Source organism: Bubalus kerabau, chromosome 4 (genome assembly GCF_029407905.1).
Source record: "Bubalus kerabau isolate K-KA32 ecotype Philippines breed swamp buffalo chromosome 4, PCC_UOA_SB_1v2, whole genome shotgun sequence".
Taxonomy (NCBI): domain Eukaryota; kingdom Metazoa; phylum Chordata; class Mammalia; order Artiodactyla; family Bovidae; genus Bubalus; species Bubalus kerabau.
This window is the reverse complement of record NC_073627.1, coordinates 48,598,161-48,608,054: the sequence shown is the minus strand read 5'-3', so window position 1 is coordinate 48,608,054 and position 9,894 is coordinate 48,598,161.

Genomic DNA, 9,894 nt, shown 5'->3' with positions numbered 1-9,894 from the left:
TCCTCATACAGGACAAAGCCCAGAAAAGGGAGAGCTGCCTCTCTGGGCAGACATGCCCTTGAACTGTGCTGGAAACATGTGAGCACACACACCTTTTTTTTTAGTGCTATTTGTCTATTATTTCATGTCATCCTCTAGTAGCAGGCCTCTTGATCCCCAGTTTACCTGGGAGATTAAATAATTTTCCGGAGAATGCACAACCAGTTCAGGCAAGCCAGAGCTGAAGCGAGTCTAGTAGGTAGAATAAGATCCTCCACTCTAATACATTAGACAGAGTCTTTGGGAAAGATGACTTAGAACCTGTCCTTTTAGACATAGAGAACAGGCTTGTGGTTGCAAAGGAGGAGGGTAAGTGAAGGAGGAAAGGATTGGGGGTGGAGGATTAGCAGATGCAATATGCATTCTTTATTATATTCTTTTCCATTATAGTTTGTCACAGGATATTGAATATAGATCCCTGTGCTATATGGTAAGACCTTATTATTTATCCATTCTATATATAATAGTTTGCATCTGCTAGCATGCATATCGGAGAAGGCAATGGCACCCCACTCCAGTACTCTTGCCTGGAAAATCCCATGGATGGAGGAGCCTGGTAGGCTGCAGTCTATGGGGTCGCTGAGGGTCGGACATGACTGAGCGACTTCACTTTCACTTTTCACTTTCATGCATTGGAGAAGAAAGTGGCAACCCACTCCAGTGTTCTTGCCTGGAGAGTCCCAGGGACGGGGGAGTCTGGTGGGCTGCCGTCTATCGGGTTGCACAGAGTCGGACACGACTGAAGTGACTTAGCAGCAGCAGCAGCATGCATATATATATATATATATATATATATATATATATATATATATATATATATCTATCTTCCCTGTGGCTCATCTGGTAAAGAATACATCTGCAATGCGGGGACCTGGGTTTGATCCCTGGGTTGGGAAGATCCCCTGGAGAAAGGAAAGGCTACCCAATCCAGTATTCTGGCCTGGAGAATTCCATGGATTGTATAGTCCATGGAGTCACAAAGAGTTGGATATGACTGAACAAATTTCACTTCATATATATATATATATATATATATATACACACACACACATACATATATACATATATATACACACATATATATATATACACACATATATACATACACACACACATATATATATATCTTCCCTGGTGGCTCAGTGGTAAAGAATCCATCTGCCAATGCAGGAGACACAGATTCAACCCCTCAGTTAGGAAGATCTCTTGAAGAAGGAAATGGCAACCCACTCCAATATTCTTGCCTGGAAAACTCCATGGACAGGGGAGCCTGGCAGGGTACAGTCTGTGGTGTTGCAAAAGACAAGATTTAGCAACTAATATATATATATGTGTGTGTGTATAATATATATGTATATAACCGAATCACTTTGCTTTACAGCAGAAATTAACACAATATTGTAAATCAACTATACTTCAATAAAATAAATTTGAAAAAAAGTACCTGTGTCTTTATGTCCATGGCAATTCTAATGCACAGTCAATGAGAAGTCTTAGATTTAGTTCAAGCGTCCATTTTATGATTGGGTACACTAAAGCGCAGGGAGGAAATGTGAATTTCCAAAGTTGCCTTCCAGACTAGCTGAAGAACCAGCCCAGCAGAGCTCAGACATGCCTCAGGCCCAGGCCTTATAGCAGCTGCCATACTGCTCTGCCTAGAGCCCTCTCCTCTCATCAGGACCTGGGTAACCATTCCCCCAACTTCAGCAGCATTGATGCCCAACAGGTCTGCACTAAGTGCCTCTCTAGGAATTGTCTTTGGCTGTAGGGACAGGCCTTCCTCAAAGTCACCTCCTCTTTTCTGAGAGTAGTCCCCACGTCCAGTGATGGGTGACACAGAGAGATAAAGGCCTATTCCCTTTTCTTCATTTGGAATAATTCTAAAGGAGCATCCCTGCTCAGAACACCTCACAGGATGAGTCTGGGGCACACTGGGATATCCCCTCTGAACTAAGAGAAATAACGATAGCCTCCTTTGCCTCCCGTCGTTGAAAAATGAGGCACGGCGCCTGGGGGTCAGCTTCTCTGTGCGTGGGGAGACGGCTCTCACTACGTAGACAAAAGGCTTCCAGTTGTGACTGAGGCACGGAGCACCAGCGGGTTCTAGCAGGTCTCGATGTGGGGCAAGTGATCCTGTGGCTTGTGCCATTCAAACAGCCAGACCTGGATATTAGAGGAAAATGGAGTGGGGAAAGGGCTTCCCAGGTGGCTCAGCGTCTACCTGCCAAGCAGGAGACTCAGGTTTGATCCCTGGGTCAGGAAGATCCCCCGGAGAAGGAAATGGCTACCCGCTCCAATATTCTGGCTTGGAAAATCGCATGGATGGAGGAGGCTGGCAGGCTACTGTCCATGAGGTGGGAAAGAGTCAGACACAACTTAGCGACCAAACAGCAGCAGCAGTGGGGGAAGAAACTGACTGCGCCCCATGGAGTCCAAGACTGCCAGAGAATCACAAAACAGACACCTGGGCTTTTGGACCAAGGCCATGCCATCTAAAGAGGAGAGTTTACGTCCTCTGAAAAAAGAAAAAAAGTTCCCAGTGTGTTACTGGCAACTGCAGAGACAGCCTGGCCAGATGAATTCAAGTGAACTTACAGCCAGAACTGCTCATCATGAGCTGAGCTCAGTCAAACCCAAGTTATAACTCCAGCTGGGCCCAGCAGCAGCCCCCCATCCATCCTGAGATGGAAAAAGCCCCTGTGGATCGAGCAAGGACAGAGAGCCTCCATCCTAAGGATCTTAACCTCATTAGCGTAAGAGCTCATAATAGCTCTCATGACCAGAAATCCCAAGGGTTTTAGGAGCTCAGTGCCAGGAACATATATTTCTTGTTATTAGTATCATAGTGTCATATACACATATGATATATATGCAATTACATAGTATCATATACAACTTCTAGACCAGCTGCAGCAGTGACATGTGTTCACTCCTAAGAATTTGCTTCCCAGAGAAACCATCTGATAGCATTCCTGGTCCCTGGTGGGGGGATGTGTGTAACCAAAGCAGGACCCTATGGGGCCTTCCCACTATAGACCCCTCACCTCAGGTCTTCTGCTTGCCTTTTGTTCTGTAGAAAAACCAGTCAAAGAATAATTTTACTCAGAGAAGTGAGAAAACGCAGAAAGAAAGGACAGCAGCCAAGCAAGGCAAAAATAATAATAGTTCAGCCATTAAACAAAGCCAAGGACCTTTAGTTCCTCCTCGAGGGCTTTAGATACTCTTCTGAGCCAAGTCCTTGGGCTGTTTTGGAGACACTGAACCTCAACCAGCTGAAAGAAGTTAACTGTACAATTCGCATGAACTCATAGACCCCAGACGGATGGGAACCAGAAGGTTGATGTTGACTCCTGGTTGCCTCACCACCAACTAATCAGAAGACTGTCCATGATCGGATCACAGATTTTCCTCGGGGCTCAGTGTCAGTGGGTTGCGACTTAACCCTTTGTATAACTGGAGGGCGAGTGAGACTCTTGCTCTCTTTGTTGATACAGGGAAGGAATAAGGAATCAAATAGATGGTCCTACAAGATCTGCTGCTCTGAGAGCACTTTCTCGTGGAAAACATCACTATCCCACCCACAAGGGCAGGGGAGTTTGAACGAGGGCTCTGTGCTCACACTCTCACAATCAGATGAGGGTCAAGCACTCAAACTCTCAGTTTGAGGAAAGTTCGAGATGGAGAAAAACAGTGAAGCATTCTGACTTTTGGATATACAGCCCCAAGATGGTTAAGATGCATATCTAAGGAAAAATTTCAGTGACCCAAGATTCTTGCCCATGTTCATACACAGCAATGTACTGTTAATAAAATCATTAACTTGAGATCTTTGTTTTTCATAATTAACAGTAATCTTTTACCAAGATGTATGCTTTTTTTTTTTAAATGTGGACCATTTTTTAAAGACTTTATTGTATTTGTTATAATATTGCTTCTGTTGTTTCTTTTTTATGTTTTGGTTTTTTGGCCACAAGGCATGTGGGATTCTAGCTCCTCAACCAGGGATTAAAACTTGCACCCCCTTCATTGGAAGGTGAAACCTCAACCGCTGGACCACCAGGAAAGTCCCTAGGTGTGTTCTTGACTACATGCATTTCCCAGGTTAAAAATTCATATATATATATATATATATATATATATATATATATATCTCGTGGCTCTCCCCTTTCGCTTTGGAGCAGTTCTTCAGAAGTATCTGAGAGGCTGTCTCCCAGGTTCGAGTCCTTAAAGTCCCTGAATAAACTCACTGCCCTTGCATTGTGTGTTTTCTCTCAATCGACCCCTAAAACATCATGATTCTCATTATGGATAGAGTAATCAAGCCCAAGGTAACACAGTGAGAGAGCCCAGTCACCTGCCTCCCAGGTAAGTGTTCCTCCTGATGCCTCACGCCACCATTTACATTGCCAAGTGTCCTGACTACCACATACAGTGGCCCAAAGGGACCTTGGCATGAATGTTGCCCCTTGGAGTTATGCGATGCAGTGACCCTGCTGGATGGAACACCATTTGTAACGGACCACTGGCCGTCCAGATTGGCAGCATCAGACTCAGTAGAGTTGCACCAGCAGGGGGCGCCTGTGACCTTTTTCTACCCTAGAAAAGGTGGGTCTTTGTGTCCGGGGATCACATGACTGACAGAATGCCAGTTGATTGCATATGGTCCAAGGGAGTCCCGGTTGGAGCTGCTGACATAGGAAGTGGGGATCCTGTCCACTTTATTGGCAGCTCTTGAGCTTGGAAATTTGGGGTGTAATGGGAAGACTGATGGAGGGAAGTGCATTTTCTGGGTCTTTAATTGCAGCTTTGTGGAGTTTCGGGAGTTTCCGCATCACTAATTCTGTTTCTCCATCCACAGCATTCAACATTTCTCCTGACCTAGTCATGTTCTTCTTACAGCTGCCCTCTCCCCACCCTCTTCATCTACCAGTTCCCTGGTTCCATCCCCCATTATTTTTTTAAAAGAAGAGAGCATGCCCAAATGGGGATTTAATATTTAATCTAATTGCAGTTTCAATCCCCCAGGAATGTAACCTTTAACCAGTCAACCTGGAATTTCCAGGTTGAATTTCTCACTGGTCAGCCCCGGTGAGATGGTCTCCCCAACAGGCCCTTCCATTTCCCCTAGAAAGACAACTTTGCCTGAAATAATGCATTCTTTGCTAATAATTTCCTCTTTCTAACCCCTTTCTGCCTTTAAAAAATATCCCTTTCCTCAGCTTGGGGGAGCGTCTCTCTATTGCTAGATGGCATGCTGCCTGATTCATGAATCATTGAAAAAAGTCAATTTGATCTTTGAATTCACTTCATTGAATTTTTGTTGTTTAATGGATTTGGCAGCAATGGTGGGCCTGAAGGAGACTTACAGGTTCCCTATGAACCCTTTAAATTCACTGTCTTTCTCAGAAATTCTGAGGGTAAGTTTCCTCTTGACTTTGAGCATCTCTCTCTTTGCATCGAGCTCCCAATTTAATTAGCTTAGGCTGGGAGCTGCTGGTAGTTGGGATCACAATTCCCTGTTTGCTTGGAAACCAAAACTCTCGGTTCGGCCTCCAGATTCCACGTGGCAGTTTAGTCTGCACTTCCACATTTGTTTGAGTCAGCCGACAGTCTCCATTCTTTGGGGTTTTGCTAGTTCAATCCTTTCCCCGTCCCCCAGCTTCACTGCTGTTGGTATGCACAGGGCCTTTTCCTGGCCCAGGGTACAGTAGCATCTCTTGGTCATTGCTCATATATTAACGTGCATGTGTGTTTGTCTTGTGTAAAGTGTGTGTGCTCAGCTGTGTCCGACTGTTTGCGATCCTATGGGCCATAGCCCGCCGGGCTCCTCTGTCCATCTCCAGGCAAGAACACTGGAGTGGGTTGCCATTTCCTCCTCCAGGGGATATCTTCCTGACTTGGAGATCAAACCCATGTCTCTTGCATCTCCTGCATTGGCAGGCAGATTCTTTTACCACTGAGCCACCTGGGAAGTCCCTTATTTTGTGTAGATAAAGACTGTAGCTAACAGGAATCTGGGAGGCCAAAAAGCTAAAAAAAATTGGTGGGCACAGGTGAGGCACATAAGATCTGTGAAAACACTTGCCCCCAAACGCATAGACTTCTGTGTTAGGATAAGTTGGTCATGAAGTGGGTCAGACTGACCCACTAGGTCACTCACCAACCTCAAGAAATTTTCCATGCAACCATATACACTGTAAAATACCACATAATTTCCAACTCAGCAGCACATTGCTTTTAGGTATTAGTCCATCTCCAGGAAACCCAAAGTCTTAGCTAATGGGATCCTTCAACTCTGAAAAGTCAAGTGTACCATTTTTTCACACACCTGCTTATTTTATATCTGAAAAATATGATCCTGGAAGCTATAAATATCTACAAAAATGGCAGAATATTATCAAAAACAGCCTAGAATTGCAATGGTAGAATATTATCAAAAACAGCCTAGAATTGCAATGGTCATTTTGGGGAACATTTTTAAAAATAATCTATCCCCCCCAACTTCTTCTTTAAAAATAATTAATTAATTTATCTATTTATTCTTATTTTGGCTGCTCTGGATCTTTGTTGGAGAAGGCAATGGCACCCCACTCCAGTACTCTTGCCTGGAAAATCCCATTGAGGGAGGTGCTATCTGTGGGCTACTCTCTAGTTACTCTGCATGGGCTTCTCAATGCAGTAGCTTTGCTTGCTGTAGAGCGTGGGCTCTAGGGTGTATGGTCTTCGGTAATTGTGGCTCACAGGCTTAGTTGCCCTGAGGATCAAACTCACGTCTCCTGCATTGGCGGCTGAATTCCTAACCAATGGACCACCAGGGAAGTGCCTACGGGGAACATTTGAATTAGATGTGATCGTTCATTTAAGAAATGCAGTTGAAAGTAAGGATTCCCAAATTAAACAAGCAGAATGGGATACTTATTTTACCTGGTATGCAGAAATCTCCCAAAGCCTTCAAGATTCCAAAATAGCCTCACTGAACACTGCAACAGGATACAAAACCCAGAAATAAACCCACACACCCGTGGTCCATTAATCTTTGACAAAGGAGGCAAGAATATATAAGAATTTACAAGGCACAAATGACTGTCTCCTTAGCAAGTAGTGGACCGACACATGTAAATCAATGAATTTACATATCTTACACAAAATAAACTCAAAATGGATTAAAGACTTAAATATAAGACATGACACCATAAAACTCCTAGAAGAGAACGCAGGCAAAATATTCTCGGACATAAATTGTAGCCATGTTTTCTTAGGTCAGTCTCCCAAGGCAACAGAAATAAATGCTGAAAACAACAAATAAGACCTCATCCAGCTTTTGCATAGCAAAGGAAATTACAAACAAAACAAAGAGACCATTTAACGGAAAAGGAGAAAATATTTATAAACAATGTGACAGCATGGGCTTAATTTCCAAAATACAAAAACATCTCATACATCTCAATAACAAAAAACCAAACAAACCAATCAAAAAATGGGCAGAAGACCTAAATAGACATTTATCCAAAGAAGACATCCAGCTGGCCAACAGGCGCATGCTCAACATTGCTAATTACTAGAGAATTGCAAAACTAAGGTGAGGCATCACCTCACACTTGTCAGACTGAGAGGTGATAGCTCAGCATTAGAAAGTCTACAAATGACCAATGAGTATGGAGGAAAGGGAACCCTCTTCCACTGTTGGTGGGAATGTAAATTGGCAGCCACCATGGAAAACAGGATGGAGGCGCCTCAAAAACCTGAAGACAGAGTTGTCACACGATCCAGCAATCCCACTCCTGGCATATATCCAGTGAAAACTCTTAATTCAAAAAGATACACACACCCAAATGTTCATAGCAGCACTATCTAAAGTGGTCAAGATATGAAAACTTTTATGTCTGAAAACTACGATCCTGGAAGCTAGAAATAACTACAAAATGGCAGAATCTTACCAAAAATAGAATTACAATGACCATTACGGGGAACATTTTAATTAGGTATGATCATTCATTTAAGAAGTGCTCTTGAAATAAGAATTCCTGAATTAAAAAAAACAGAAAAGGATACCCATTTCACCTTGTATGTAGAGGCCTCCGAAAGGTTTCAAGATTCCAAAATAGCCTGTTTGTTGATGGGCACATCCCAAGTGCCTATCTACAGATAATTGGCTTAAGAAGATGTTGTAAATATGTATAATAAAATACTTCACTTTCATGCATTGGAGAAGGCAATGGCAACCCACTCCAGTGTTCTTGCCTGGAAAATCCCAGGGACGGGGGAGCCTGGTGAGCTGCCGTCTATGGGGTCACACAGAGTCGGACACGACTGAAGCGACTTAGCGGCAGCAGCAGCAGCCATAAAAAATAATGAAATAATGTCATTCACAACAACATGGATGACCTAGAGATTACCATACTAAGTGCAGTAAATCAGTTCAGTTCAGTCGCTCAGTCGTGTCCGACTCCTTGTGACCCCATGAACCGCAGCACGCCAGGCCTCCCTGTCCATCACCAACTCCCAGAGTTCACCCAAACCCATGTCCATTGAGTCAGTGATGCCATCCAACTATCTCATCCTCTGTCGTCCCCTTCCCCTCCTGCCCTCAATCTTTCCCAGCATCAGGGTCTTTTCCAATGAGTCAGCTCTTCGCATCAGGCGGCCAAAGTATTGGAGCTTCAGCTTCAGCATCAGTCCTTCCAATGAATATTCAGGACTGATTTCCTTTAGGATGGACTGGTGGGATCTCCTTGCAGTCCAAGGGACTCTCAAGAGTCAGTAAATCAGACAAAGACAAATACCACATGATGTTGCTTATATGTGGAATTTAAAATATGATACAAATGAACTTGTTTACAAAATAGAAACAGGCTCATAGACATAGAAAACAAACTTACGGTTACCAAGGGGTAAAAGGGGTGAGGAGGGATAGATTAGGAGTTTGGGTTTAACAGATACTCAGTATTATATATAAAATACATAAACAATCAGATCCTATTGTATAGCACAGGGAACTATATTCAATATCTGCTAATAAATCATGCTGCTAAGTTGCTTCAGTCGTGTCCGACTCTGTGTGACCCCATAGACGGCAGCCCAACAGGCTCCCCCGTCCCTGAGATTCTCCAGGCAAGAACACTGGAGTAGGTTGCCATTTCCTTCTCCAATGCATGAAAGTGAAAAGTGAAAGTGAAGTTGCTCAGTCGTGTCCGACTCTTCTCGACCCCATGGACTGCAGCCTACCAGGCTCCTCTGCCCATGGGATTTTCCAGGCAAGAGTACTGGAGTGGGTTGCCATTAGGAAAAACAATCTGAAAAGAATATATAGGTATATACATAGTTATATAGAATATGACTGATATATATGTATATATACACACATGTGTATATTTAGTTGTATAGAATATTACTGATATATATGTATTTGTGTATATATATACACACACACACATATATATATATGCTACATAGAATATACACATATATATATACTCATATAGGACTTCCCATGTGGTGCAGTGGTAAAAAATCCACATTCAATGCAGGAGTCGCTGGGGTTCAATCCCTGGGTTGGAAGATCCCCTAGAGAAGGAAATGGCAACCCACTCGAGTATTCTTGCCTGGGAAATCCCATGGACAGAGGAGCCTGGTGGGCTATATAGTCCACGAGGCCACAAAAGAGTCAGACACGACTTAGCATAATACATATATATGTAAATATATGTATATATATAATATAAAACTGAATCACCTTGCTGTACACCAGAAATGAATGCATCAACTATACTTCAATAAGAAATTTAAATAACTCAATTTAAAAATGGAGAAAAAAATCATTGCAAAAGGTGAATAAAAAATTAAAGATACTAGAGG